Raw genomic sequence first — 15,226 nt, forward strand, 5'->3', positions numbered from 1 at the left:
CATACCCCTTTAACAATAAACCACTATTTCCCAACAAGTAAATATTGTCAACTATGAATTTCAGATTTCTTCCATTTCCTTCAATACTTGTTTGTGTGTGAGAGACAAGATCGTTTATTCATAACAGTTCATCACAAAATTCACCTCCACTCCAAAAGCAATGGTTTCCAGTGTGTAGGCCTCTATTGTGTGTTCTGATTTTGAGGAATTTTTTTTTTTCCTGTTAGACGTTTCTATTTTTATTTCCAAGTCATTACCACTGCCTGGAAAAATGCATCACAGCTACAAACAAAATAGACACTATTTCTAAATCTTAAAAGAACACAAGCAAGCAAAAAGTGTTTCTAAGATGTGCAATATTGACATGAATAAACAAGTTTATGTGGATGGGGTGATGCAATTAAAAACATCATTGATAGTTGTGTAATTGTTCATTTTTGTTTTTTTTATGATTTACTTTTATCATGATGAAAAAAAATTTTTATACAGTCACAGAATGAATATAATCATTGTTCAGTTTATTTGTTAGTTTATAAACATACTTTATCTTTGTAGAGAAACAGCAAATAATGTTAGTCTTGCAGGTGAAAACATTGTGATTTTGAATGGAATTTCACTGTTTGCTTAATGATGAGATATGGAGCCCATTGTTAAAACCCCTTGGACCTCTGAGGTGTACTTGAAGCTAGTCACCTTTATAAGTCTTCAGTCTCTCCCAGGACCTCATTAATGCTGTTTCCAAACAGTCAATAGCCAGATTTGTTTTATCACACCTGTCAAGTCCTCCACACTCCTTCTCCACCATCAATTGGAAACATACAGTACATAAAGGAAACAACCACAATCTTATCCAAATTGGAAGGGAAAATTCTTGTGCTCTCTACTCAGCTTTACAATATTATCCCTGTCATTTCTCTTGTTGTCCCAAAGGTTTAAAATAAAATAAAACAAAAATCATCAGCAAAACACTTACTTATTCTTCCATAGTTTAAGTCAAAGACCTTCTACATTAGAGACCTTTGCTTTCACTCTAGAGTAACAGGTTTACCTACCCACCTGAAGTAACCAAGTTACAAAAAAAAAAAAAAAGAAAAAGAAAAAGAAAAGAAACAATGATTTTGAAGATATTGAATATCATTGTAAATGAAGAATAAAAATTCCTTAGAGATGAGAAATAAACAAGGTGATCATATAATCTTGTCAGTTTGCCACCGGGAGAGAGCACCCAGGCCACCATGTAGGGAGGAGAAGTCCAGATAAAGACCAGAGAATACCCTGCATTAAATCAATAGATTTGGATATCCAAGAAGATCAAGGCAGATAGATTTTGCAGGACTGAGTACTCACAGGAATGGGTCACACAGAGAAATTCCTGAAGGTCTGCAGAAGGTCACCAGGATTCTCCAGTGGGTTATAATCAGTGCATACACATAAGAAAAAGTAAAGAAAGAACCACTCAGAAGGGTTAGAAATAACACTATAGCTCATGGGAATACACCTTGTTTTCCCAAACCATGTTGAACAGTGTCATGGTTTACAGGGCTGAGGTAGAGAACATAGAATGAGCTTGCTCTGATAATTATTCAAAGTCATAAAATTATAAGTCCATTTAAAGACTCATAATTGCACACACACAGAAGCTTCATTTGTAATAGTCCTAATAGTCTGAAAGCAATCTAAACATGATGAAAAGGTAAATGGATAATCAGATTTTGGTGCATCCATACAGTGAAATGCTACTCAGCTATAAAAAGTATGGACTACTGATACACGTAGGTTTGAATAGGCCTAGACAGAATTTGCACCAGATTTGTGAAATCTTTAAGATAAAAGGTGATTTCTAGCAAAATAAATATATTTCCCTGAGCAAACAGTCCTAAAAATAAAGCCTCAGTTTTGGGGCAGCTGCAAGAGTTCCATTATCATTAAGGTCCTAAGTGAGAACCTCAGGAGGCACTTTCATATATTTTGTGGAATAAAGGTTTTGGTATATGATGCAAGATATCTAGTGAGGGACAGCCCAAATGGAAGTAGAGGTTAGCAATATAGGGGATAGTTCTGGAGAAGTGTGGAAGAAATATCATTTCCTGACAAGCAGTAAAGCCACCAGATGGAATCAGGGTGAATCAAGGAGTGGAGAAAAAATGGAAGACAAGAATGGTACGGGGGAGGGGCAGAGCCCAAGCCAAGCAAATGGAATATTAAACACCCATCTTGCCTAAAAGTCTAAATCAGAATCTAGTCAAGAATCCATATCTTCAACAGGTTAATGAGGAAAATGAGTAAATAGAAGGGCAAGAGCAGTTTAAAGGGCACCATGAGGAAGCATCAGCTCAATTTAGAATATAGACCATTCTCTGTGACAAAATATTATAAGAAATGTCTCTAAAAACCAATGACATAAAATCAAAAAGAAGGAGGACTGTTGGAAATAAAAAAGGTATAAAACATAAATGCAACGTGTGGACCTTGTTGGAATCTCCCTTTAAACATGTCAACTGCATAGAGATAGTCTTGAGAACAGGAAAATTGGAATAGGAGTGAGAAATTATTTTTTTAGATATGCTGAATGGTGGTTATAGAATTTTTTTTAGAAGTTATGGCATATACTGAAGTATTTTTTTGTGAAATGAAATCATGTTTGGGAATATCTTTAAGGCAGCCAAAATGAAAAGGTATGGGGTGACACATGAAAATGATAGGGAAATTACCAAAAATTGTTGAAAATGAGTGCCAGGTATGTGTGGGTTCATTGTATTACTCTCCCTGCTTTAGTATTTGTTTGAAATTTTCCATAATGAAGATTTAAAAAAAAATATATGTTTGCTCAATCAATACCCATTAGTTACTTACTAAGGTCAGGCCTCAATAAAGCTTAGACATGAGGTCAGAACACTTGATCTTGAGTGCTTATGAATTTAAATCAGCCCTTTAGCCTCTTTTAAACTTGATTTCCCACCAAAATATTGAAATCAATGATGTTTACCTACCTCAAAAAATGTAGATTGATATGTTGTATGCGAAGATGGGCTGTAACCTAAGAAAACATTATTGAATATTATCTGTCATTCATTTAGTAACGATTCTGAAAATCTTTGTACTAGGCACTTTCACATTTGTATTTAAAGTTTTATCCTCACAATTATCTTCTGAAGTTAGTGTTTGATATGCAGTTTAGTAAGTGGAGAAATTAAAGTTTATTTGGGCAAATAGAATTCTGGGGTCCCTGGGTCCAGTGAGCCGCTGTGCAGAGCCTGAGACTGGCAGCCTTCCACACGCAGGCCCCCTCCACCCACTGGTACATGCCCAGTTATGTCAGTTTTAGATGAGTGGGGAGGTGTGGAAAATCCATTTCAGGCGATCTAAATGAGCGCCGTGATGAGGAATTTACAACCACAGCCTTTAAGAAAATGTCAGAAGTGGGAAAATCACTAAATTGTGTACAGTATTCTGTACAAAGATAATCCTAAAAATACATTCACCGGGCAACTGGGGAAAAAACTAATAAAAGCCAGATAGAAACTATATCTTGGGACAAAACAGTTTTCTTCCTCAATAATTGAGGATAAAGTAAAATTAATATCCTTACTGGCTTTGCGTGGCCTTGTTTCCCAAGAAGACTCAGCTCCAAGAACAGGAAGGACCCAATAATATCTTAAAGCCTTAATATTGTTAATGAGCTTCCCTGTGCATATAAATGATATCCTTAATGACACCACATTGTGACATGGAACCTAGGGCCAATATAGCTCTAGAAACTAGATTGCCATAAAATGGCTTTCTCTGGAGACTAGCAATTACTCAACTTGTCATTAATTCCCAGTGTAACAAGCTAATGCAAACTATGCTGGAAATTGCATCCAAGTTCTGTTAAAAAACAGGTCTTATGTAAATACAGCTAATGGTAAGAAGCAAACTGCAGGAAATAATGTTGGCATCAGCAGTGTCTTTGACTACAGAGAATAACTACACGACACCAAGCTCAATTTAAGCCTTCACTCCCACATCGGTTGTTCTGCATCATCAATGATCAAAGTCATCAACTTGACAAAGAATCTAATAATGATCGGGATTTGGGTGTAAGGGCTATATTTCTTTACTAAATCACTTTTATTACTCAAGTCTTGAATAAAGGTCTAGCAAATTGCTAAACTTTATCAGATGAAGTTTGGAGGACAGGAAAGAAGGATTCAGAATTTGAGAAGTGCTGAGTTGTGAACTAGAACTTGCCCTCACTATTTGCACAGATCCACATACATGTCCCATGCCAAATGGACTTCTGATAAATCTTAAGAGTTTCCTATTATGAACCTTGTGAAATAGTCTGCCTGCTGTTCTTACCTTGCTAATAAATATTCCTTAAGACCAGGGTTTCTTTTTCTATTTTATACATATATTATTTTGGTTTTCAATGACACATAATAATTGCAATTTGATATTTTGATTCATGTGTACAATTTGGAATGGTTTCTTTCTTTCCTTGATAAGAAAATATACATTCAAAGTATCCCGAAAAAAAGGTTTCCTTTAAAGTACCTGTGAAAGACGCATTGGGTTTCCACACCAGATTGGGGACCACAAGCAGGTTGAAAACCCTGTGAGAGCTTAGTTCTGTGATCTGCATGTTTGTGTTCATGTGTAGCCTATAAAATCAGAGAATCCAGGATTCAAACTAAGCACTCTTTAACATACGATATTCTTCTGATTCGACCTTGTATCTCTCTATAGACAGATAAGTTTGGCTTTCTCATTTTGTTGCCCTATGGTAGCCACTTTGTAGAAATCACCAATAGAATCCAGCAGAGACCACTGTGAGAGGACAATTGAAAATAAGATCTACCATGGGTGTGGTGGCCCATGCTGTAATCCCAGTGGTTCTGGAGGTAGAGACAGGAGGATTGCAAGTGCAAAGCCAGCCTCAGCAACAGCCAGGCCCTGAGCAACTCCATGAGACCCTGTCTCTAAATAAAATATGAAAAAGGTCTCAGGCTGTGACTCAGTGGTTAAGAGCCCTTGGGTTCAATCCCCAGCACAAAAAAAAAAAAAAAAAAAAAAAAAAAAAAAAACCGAAAAAAAAATTGCGCTGAAAACTGGGAGAAGAAAGTACATTTTTGCCTTATGGGTGACCTGGTTGTGTTTAAATACTTAAATTTCTGAATTTAATAATTTATTCATATGCATTTAGACCCTAGAATTAGAAAAAGTTTAAGAACTTAATGAGTGAACACCAGCTCTGTTGCTTACAAACTTTTGACTTTGTTCAAGGTATTAATCACACTGACCCTTTATTTCTTTACCTTTAAAATGGGTATATCCATTATAAAACAATGCAATGAAAGTTAATTAGCTAATCCACGTGAAGCATTTAGAATATTGCCTGACATATATCAAGTGTTCAATGAATACTAACTAGGACCAGTGAGACTTATAAAACATACTAGTATGTAATTTGCATATAGAAATATGCCACAATAAAACCCATTATTTGTGTAATTGAAATGCAACAGTCAAAAATTTCCCAAGTCTTAAGACTTTGAAATGAAGCCATTACTATTATTGTCCTTCAAGTATGTTCTTGGAGGTTTACACAATAGATTATTTTAAACTACCTCAACTATACATTTTCCCTTGTCTGGTAGTGTTCAATTTTATACACTAACAAATGTAAAGAAAGTACCTAAAAAATAAAACTAATCAATATTTATATTCATGTAATTAACTTAAAAATTATACGACTTCAATAGCTTGGTTTGTCAGTTTTAAGTGGTTGAAGTTTTCTATCCTTTAAATTCTTAATTTTCCCCCTTCACCTTAGTTGTATAGTTATTTGCTGTCTACACACACACACACACACACACACACATACACACACACACGCTCCCAAATTAAAGCAAGATAGGTTCAATCATTCTGGCACACAATTTGTTATATCTGATCAAAACTATAAAGCATTGATTTTTTTTCCTGAATCTTCTCACTTTATCTCTCCTGTCTCTCAGTTGTTTATGCAACACTACTAAACATCTAGAATTGAATCTTGGTCAAACTTGCACATCATGCAATATTTCAATAGAGATGTATTGCAGGTCCCTGAGAGTCGCCTTTGTGTCTACCAAGCAGTCCTATTCTAAATACAGTTTTTTACAGCTGCTTTCTGTCTATCCATGTACTAGCTCAGCTCCTGCCAAACAGGAAGTCACATTAAGCTCCAGACACTGTATTTCTATCCACAGGACTTCTCCATGATTTTGCTGCCTGGAGGAACTCAAATGAAACAATGGATGACAGATAGAACAAATGTTTTGGAGACAAGGGAAAAAAAGGCGACTTTCTGCAGATATTAACCAGATGTGTTAGAGTCCTTTGTTTATTCTCTCTTTTCCTCTTTTTGCAAAATAGTTTAAATCTAACAGATTCATTATATACAGCGAAGTGTTGTCATGTGAGCCCTTGAACCTTTTTCTTAAAAGTCAAGAGGTTAGGCAATTGTTTTGAATTCCATAAGGAAAAACAGATGTTGTTTGAAAGTCTCATGCTAATGGAATTTGGGCTGCATAAAGGATCTGGAAGCTTTGCCCTACTCCGATGCTACGACTCTTTTTTTTTTTTTTTTCACCAAACCACAGGATTAAGTCTAGATAATTCAGTAAGGTAGGTCAAAGCCTTTCTTTCTGCCTAAAAAGATGGCAGTGAATTTACAACAAATTCAATAGGTCAGGTTTTTTGTTTATTTGGTAAATTCTATTTTGGGACTGTGAGGTTAGAAAACTGAAAGCCTATACCAGTAATTATAAACAATAAACTTTTCATAAAGTGTCTTTGCTTTTATTCAGTGTACCAACTAGTTGAATCAATTTATTCAATAAATACTAAAGTTAAAAAATATCACTATAGAAACTGGAGTGGGTGGAAACAAATTCTACATAATACATCAGAATTATCTCATGTGATATGTCACCACCATGTTAACTTCATCTAACATTCCCAAACATGTCTGAATGCTTGTAATTTTGGATGTTTTGTAGAAACTTCAGCCCTCTGGAGCCTCCTCATATTATTGAAATCAAAATATCTAAAATATCCAGGGACAAGGTCTGGAATTTTGCACTTTTAAAAATCCTCAAGTGTTTCTCATATTCAAACCAATTTGAGAATCACTGGTCAACACAAGAGATTTGTCAACTACTCAGTTAATTACATAGAACTGTTAATAGATGATTAATAGCAAAAATTCAAGAGTTGATTCTAGAGTGCCCAGAATTTTGTCCTGTGAGAACACATTCAACTTAGGTCTAAAGAACTCACTGGGCTGGTTGTTGAGATGCAAAGTTAGAGTTGAAATTGTACAGAAAATTAGTTTAAGTATTTTCTACATGAGGATTCTGAGGCCCAGAGAGATGAGGGAGTCTTGAAATCAGCACATCTGGACTTGATCTCTAGAAAATGTTTGTGGTCTCCAGTGCTTCCTAGCTTTGATAGCTTCATAATTATAACTTGTGTTGGGAAACATCTGCCCACAGGCATATCAGCTGACCACATGGGTCTCAAGTTTCCTTTAGCTTGACCAAACTTTAGAGTAGCTTCTCCTTGCTCCTGGGACCCACCGACCTCCCTTTCCTTAAAGCATTGACATTAGAAACTTCTCATTGTAAATTATTTCTCTGCTCTTTGAGAAGCAAGTCTCGTTAGAAGTTCCTTCCCAGTTTCACAGGTGTGAACTGGCTTTTTCAAGGACCTGGGAGTCATCTCTTTGAGATGCAGTCATCAAAGATGGTAGTACCCCATCTCAGTCTCTTTGGAAAGATAGGAGCCTTGCTACAGAGGCCCCTTGCTCCAAGCTGTAGAATTGCCTCCTGTCATGAAGATCCTAGCAAGTATACTTTTCCTTTGTGTAAAGTTGATTATCAAACACAAGCAGGATGTAATGTCTCCTGCCTCAGTTCTTAAAAATGCTCCATTTCTTTGCAGAGCAGAGCTGAGCAGACTGAGTTCTGGTCTCTCAGAACTCTATTGCATCTGCTTTGAGTATGGTCTTCCTTCACTGTTTAACTTTGTCTTATACTATTTGTGCTTTGATGCAGGATACTGGGCCTTTTCCATGAAGGTCACTCAGACCCCTCTTGTGTTTTCACCTATTTTCTAATGATAGGACTCTTGTCTTTGTGTCTCTTTTTGAGGAGGCAGAAATCTCAACATGTATCATCTATCTAAAAGGAAAATGAGCATCCTAACTATAAATTACAGAAGGGCTGTTGAGGGTCCAGGGCTTCAGCTCCACTTGTCACTGCCAGACATTATGCCAAGTAACTGGATAGGGACGGCAAAGAAATGAAAAGGGCAGTAAAGTGGCAGTGACAGTCACAGCAGTGTGAGCTCTCCAGTCTGGCCAGGAGAGGCGTTACCCTGAGGCCTTGCTAAATTGATATTCACATCCGTATCTAGAGAGCTATGACACCAGTTTGAAATCCTTGGGAAAAGTAACTGAGGGGAGACAAGTTATTTTTTGTTTTCAGGATTTTTCCTCTTGAGACTTAGAAAGTCATAACAGTAGGTCTATTTAACTTGGAAAGAACAGAAAACCTTTCACTGATATTTTTTGATGCCCAGATTACTGGATATTCTGAACACAAAGCATAGTAATGATAGTAAAAGAAAGCTAAGTCTTTGAGGTGGGGACAAACATTCAAAGCCAAAGGATACTCTAGGACCTTTTCACTAAACCATAGTCAGGACAGCATGTGGTGCCATGTTCCGTCTACAGACATATTTTCTTTCTATACTGATTTTTTAGGGAGGCTCTGAAAAGTATAAACTGGGTAGACTTAAACCACAGAAATCTATTATCTCACAATTCTAGAGTCTAGAAGCCCATGATCAAGGTGTTGGCTAGAACGGATTCTCTGGTGCTATAAAACAGAATCTGTTCCATACTCCCCCCTAGTTTATGATGATTTGCTGAAAATCTTTGGCCTTCTTTGACTTGTAAAATTAAAACTCTTAATCTCTTCTTTTATCTTCACAGGGCATTCTCCTTATGTATGTCTATCCAAATATTCCCTTTTTATAAGGACATCAGCCTATTCAAGCATTAAACTGTGGTCTAGTTTAATGGGCATCAGAAGCTTGTGTTTAAAGAGAAATGTTGGAGTCAAAGAGAACTGGTCTGGAATCAGAATTACCCTTTCACTAACATGTGACCTTGACAAGGTATTCAATCCATCTAAGCCTCAGATTTTCACCTGTGAATAAGGGAATTGTATCTACTGTGTTAGTCAACTTTCCATAGTTGTAACAAACACCTGAAATAACTGAAAAGAAAAAAATGATAATTTTGACTCATGGTTTTGGAGGTTTTATTCTGTGGTCACGTAGTCTATTGGCTTTGGATCTGTGTTGAGGCAGTGCATCATGGTGGAAGTATGTGGCAGAGTGAGCTTCTCACCTCATGGCAGCCAGGAAGTAAAGACAAAGAGACAGGAAGAGGCTGGGGTCTCAGTATTCCATCCAAGGGTGTGTTCCCAGTGATGTAACTTCTGTCTACTAGGCCACACCTCCTAAATGCACCTCCCGATAGCAGCACGGCAGGTGACCAAGTCTTTACTTACATGGGCCTTTGGAGCTTCCAAATTATACCATTTACCACACAGGAATATTATAATAGGAACATTCTATATATATACTACGTACTAGGCACTAATTCCAGGTGGAATATATACATGTGTGTGTAATATATATATATATACAATATATTCAATTCAAAAATATATTCAATATATTTAATTCAAAAATATATATGTATATGTATTCCATCTGGAATTAATGCATAAAAAGAGTTAAATAAATTGTTTTCATAATTGATAACATGTAAGATTCCAAAGTGCTTTATGTTTTTGAAAATCAAGTGAATTACTGTACACATATTAATGTGACAAATTTTTCTGGAATTAATTAAACATTATAAAAATTAAAATATATATGTTTATTAGAGCTGAGATAAAATGAGCTTTGAAAAATTATGGCTTTAGTATAACAATGATATATGTGGAAACAGAAGTTGGGTAGTGGTTCTGTAAGAGAAAAATAAATGTTGGAATCCCTAATACATGTGACCAGAAAATGAATGGAAGTGAGGAAATAAAATTATAGGCAGCCAAAAATTAGAATTGTTAAATGTTCATATTTAAGTCAGTCTCTTGATGTTACAGCTGTGAAAATAGAGATTCAGAGGGTCAATGTGGGTAAAGGAGGAAGGGGAAGGGCTCCAGCACTTTCCTTGCTTTTAGTGCCAGGGATTGAACCCAGGGTCTCCTCGCATATGTTAGGCGCTGGCTGTACTACTGAGCTGTATCACCTGCCTGAGGATTTTCCTCCATCTCTAACCTAAGTACACATAAAGTACCATGCCAAGAAATCTTCCATTCTCTGTTGCCAACCACACTGTTGACACTCCGCCTTTATTAGGTAGGATTCCTGGAGACCCCGGTCAACCTCAGCCATGGTGTGGCTGAGGTGATCACTACAGAGCTGGGTCTAGCTATCAAGTGTTCTGACTATATGTACCTTCTATGCCATTTTATTCCCAGAAAAAAACATATGTAAAAAGGAGCTATAGATGTGCAACATGATGAAAACAGTAAAACATAAACTTTTGATGTCAATAAAAGGAAGCAAATAATATAAAGTTTTAAGTTTTGAACCAAACAACTCTAAAACATTTTAAAAATTATTTTTAAAATTATTTTTTTAAATATTAAGGAAGTAGGTGAATAGCTTAGCCTGTACAGCTCTTGCTGAGCATGTGCACGGGCCCAGGTTCGAATCCCCAGCACCTCAGAAGAAAGCAAAAAGTAAAATATTAAGCACTGAATGCATCACACTACTTCCGGAAGCATCTTTAACAAGATGTCAGATGACTCTGGGGAAAAGGCACTGAAGTCCAAAGATCTAGAGTTGCTAACCTTTGGGCTTATGGGGTATCTCAGATTGCTGAACTGCAATTTCTTTTTACTGAGAGAAATCATGCAGGCATAAGAGAGATGCAAAAGAGGCATCTGAAAACTCATTTTTAAAGGAGTATTATTTTTTTCTTTACTTTCATCCATGAGACCCTTCTTGCCTAAATGGCATAGAATCCTACTATTCAAAATCAAGCTCTCTGTCCTCTGGGAGATAATCAGTACCCATTTTAATTGTCATAACTGCAGTAAAAGTTGCTAAGTGAAGCAAAGGCCTTTGGTTCTAAATCTAAACTTTATTTCAATGAACGAATCCAGAGAAAATGAACTTTGCTTCCTCATACTTCCTGTATTATAAAATCTGAGTGACTATAATGAAAAATATACAGACTCTCTAAGGAATAAAAACCTGGGAGCCATCTCAGTGTCCCTGGGCTTCCTGCCAATAGTCTAACTTTTGATGGACAGTTCTTGTTAAAAGTAAGAAAATCAGCAAGCATATCAACTGGGAAGGCTTTTTACTTCAATTGACACAGTGTAGCTCTACCACCAGCTTAAATAGATAAGGCCTTTTATCCCCTTGAAATAAGATGTGGCAGCCTAGGTGTGGTGACATTGCTGGAGGATGTCATTCCCAGTACAGGCTCCTCTGTCCTTCCTGCTTCACTACCCTCAGTGGGTGGCTCCCATCCTAATGCTTGCAATACGCTTGCAGTACCTCTAGTCTTTGAATCAGCCTGTCCTGAAAAAAACAGGGACAAAGGAGAAGGATGAAGGAGAAAAAAATTGAAGAATATGATGCTTGAGTTATCACCCCATTAAAAAATTACTCAAAGTCCCCATCTTACTGCATATATCTCATAAACTAAAATTGTAACACATGGTCATCCTTAGCTGCAAGAGAGCCTGGATAAAATAATGTTTAGGCCTTCCTAGACTTTATAATTAAGAAAGAAATAATAAAGTAAAATCATGAATGGTTTTGGGGAAGCCAATCCACTCAGTCTTTCACAACAAGTAAACCCATTTAATTGATTTGATGAAATTGCAAATGATTTATTTTCTCAAGTCAAAAGTTACTTTATGGTCTTTCTTCTCAGATATCCATATTCTCTACTTTTATCTATATTGTCTTAAGAACTTCTTGGTGTTAATACACAAATTAAGGACAACGTATGTGGACTTGAGTCATAGTTTACTGGGGATGCTAAGTGTATCTGTGTCTCTAGGTGCACATGTGTGTAAATTCTGGAAGGGTTGCATAGATCAGTGATATAATATGTCTATTTGCTCTTACTGATACACTTTTCACTCCCTTTTAACCCTGTGTTCTACTCTGGATGGCTGAATATATTAGCAGGATTTCCATGTTCTGGGGTCTCCAATTGAGTTAACCAATGAGGAGTCTCAATTGGAGATCAGAGTGCAGGGGGACAATGAGGCTATTATCCACTTATACTCCAGGTTTCTTCCAGTGATTATTTGTACCTCCATCAAAAGTATTTGCTCCTTTCAAGAAACCCTGCTCTATAGCCAATAGCAATAAGCAGTATGTGTGTGTATTACAATCAGGAACATCCTGACTGATAATAATAATATAATTTATTATAATATAATTTATTATATTATTATTATTACAATAATTTTATCCAAATGATAGTGTGTAAATATGTTTTAAAATACAGCATATCTTTGAAATAGTTGTCTAGAAATAGGAATAAAATGATCTAAGATTCACTTCAAAATAACTTTAAGTGAAATAGGATGGTAATGGGTTAAAAAACAAAAACAAAAAACTTGATATTTGTTGAAGATACTTGATAGGTACAACACACACTTTCTCTAATTTTGCATATATTGGAAGTTTTTACAGTTAAAATTAGAAATAAAATAGGCATTGTCACCTGTTTCAGCAGTTAGCTATGTGTTTGCTTCAAGGGTCTGTGCAGAACTAAAACAGAATGAAACAATTCTGAGTTAAAAGCAAGTTCTCTTGCTAAGAATGAAGTCAGCAGGACTATAATCCTCACTCAGAGACACCAAAGAAGCTGAGAAAAGCTTGGCCCCTCTTCAGGTTGTTCAACTCAGCTAAACCTGCATATGTATATGCGTTTTGTCTCACTTCTCTTCCTCTTCTCCTTTACTTATTTTATTGTATTTGTATATATTTTGGTACTGGGGATTGAACCTAGGAGCACTTTAACACTGAGCTACATCTCCACTCCTTTTTATTTTTTCATTTTGAGACATAGTCTTGCTAAGTTCCTAAGGTTGGCCTCAAACTTGTGAGCCTCCTTCCTCAGCCTTCAGAGTCAACAGGATTAGATAGGTGCCACCATACCAGATGCCTCTTTAAAAACTCTCCCCACCTTCGGAAATTTTCAAAGATGGAATATATTTGAAGTAACATTTATCCTATCTTCCTTCAAATATGGCTTAGACTAAAACCTGTTTCCTACCATTTGACTCCAAATATTTCTAGAACAGTGAAAGCACTGTTGCTCGCCTCTTCTCCCAGGGTGGTACTAATGTCCCCGCTACCCCAACCTGGTAATGGAATGACAATTCCACATGAGCCCTTTTTCCTGAAGTGTTTCCTATGAGTCAGGAACTGGAATAGAGATTGAATCATTTTGTCATTTACCCTGTACCACAAACCCATGAGATGGGTCTTATTTGCCCGATTTCATGATAAGAAAGTTGAAGCTTAGAAAAGTTAGTTCAAGGTCACACAGCTTGAATCTCAATTCTGGTATTTGAACATAGGAAAACATGTGACTGTTTCCCCATCTCACACAGGGCTACATGTTAGATCTATATATTACACAGAGAAAATTGTGGATCTAGCAGTGGAGATTTTTAGATATTTGGTAGGAAGATATGTGAATTAAGCCAAGAAAATTTCCTGATCTGCATCCTTTTCCTCTGTGATAGTTAGATTCATGATTATTTGTCTGTTCCTTTAATTCTTCCCCAGGGATACTTACTGAATTCTTTTCATGTACTCAGCCCTGCTCTGTGGCTTTGAGATAAAACAGTGTACAAGACTGAGGAGGCTCCTACCTAGGTGAAGTTTGCTGTCAGCTCTAATAGGAGGGAGGAAGTTTGTAAAGGCAAATGATAACAAATTAACAGAGACTTTGAAGGAAATAATTAGGGGAATAGATCCAAAGGGCAGAAAAATTTACATTAGATTGTACTATCAAGTAAGGTATCTTTGGCTTAGCCGATGAGCAAGGGTTAACATAGTACGAGATTTGGTTTGTTTTGGTAAAGGGGCAGTAAGGAAGATGGAAAATTCCAGGTGGAAGGAATGGGTGGGTTTTGTAAACCAAAAAACATTGCTTTTCTCTTAGAGGCTGAGAGCATTATGGGTGTAGCTGTGAGAAAAAAGAAGTTGAGAGCAATAAAGTTGGAGATACAGGCAGGGAGCAAATTAGAACCTTGAAGATAAAGAAGCTTGAAGTTAGATTGTAACTGCAGCTCCCTTGGAAGCTGTCTTTAAAGGAATTACTTTCCCCTCCTCTTCCTAATCTTTCTCCTAACCTTTAAAGATCCATCCCTTTCACATGAGCTTCTAAATTCTAAAGAGAGGCCTCTATAATACCAACTCCTTTCTTTAGCTCATATAAACTGACTTAACCAAAAAGTAATGTGTCTGAAAGTGCAGATATGCTGGCTCTGAAGGTCACGGTCCCTTTAGTTGGTCTGGAGAGGAAACAGATAAAGAGATCAGTCAGGTGTTCTGTGAAGAGGAAGACCCCACCCAGAGTGTGGATTTCTTGCCCATTGTCCCATTGGACCTACAAAAGTCTAGTCCACCCCTGAACCCCATAAGACAGAGATTTGAGATAGATCTTCTCTGTCGTCTCCAAAGCCGCATTTGAATAAAACTGCTTCTTTTCACCAACTTCTGTCTCCCAAATTTTCACCTGAGTGATTAGCAACAAAGACATTTGATCTGTGCAACAATTTTGGCACTCCACATCCAGAGCAACAATGCTCACCTCCGGCATTTATTATTACCAAAGCAAAGGACTTATTGGTAAACTCTGTGTGACTCCCACCTACGTCCTACAATATAGGAGTCTACTTTGCTCCCCCTTCCTGGCTGCACAGTCCACATCCTTCCTGTTTCTTCACTATGGTAAACTCATCTTGTTTCTCCTGAGCCTGCTGACCTTGTCTTCTTGATATTAATGCAAACACCAGCACCCACCCAAGGCAGAAATTTACATTATTCACTCATATCTTAGAATGTTCTCCAACAA

General features: G+C 36.8%; 1 long non-coding RNA gene across 2 annotated transcripts in view; it reads right to left on the reverse strand.

The window, feature by feature from the left end:
• LOC306660582 overlaps nucleotides 1–15,021 on the reverse strand; it is a 104,854-nt gene extending 89,833 nt beyond the window's left edge. Inside the window, exons 1-4 of one of the 2 annotated variants that reach the window (XR_013763683.1) lie at nucleotides 14,888–15,021; nucleotides 14,599–14,663; nucleotides 12,860–12,906; nucleotides 10,836–11,697 (exon numbers count right to left, since the gene is read on the reverse strand). This is a non-coding gene — a long non-coding RNA (uncharacterized lncRNA). Of the gene's footprint in view, nucleotides 1–10,835; nucleotides 11,698–12,859; nucleotides 12,907–14,598; nucleotides 14,664–14,887 lie in introns of those variants that run through there. The other variant, XR_013763682.1, reaches the window with a different exon arrangement.
• Between the last annotated feature and the right edge of the window lie 205 nt (nucleotides 15,022–15,226).

The sequence above is a fragment of the Sciurus vulgaris genome, assembly GCF_902686455.1.
Source record: "Sciurus vulgaris genome assembly, chromosome: 4".
Lineage (NCBI taxonomy): Eukaryota > Metazoa > Chordata > Mammalia > Rodentia > Sciuridae > Sciurus > Sciurus vulgaris.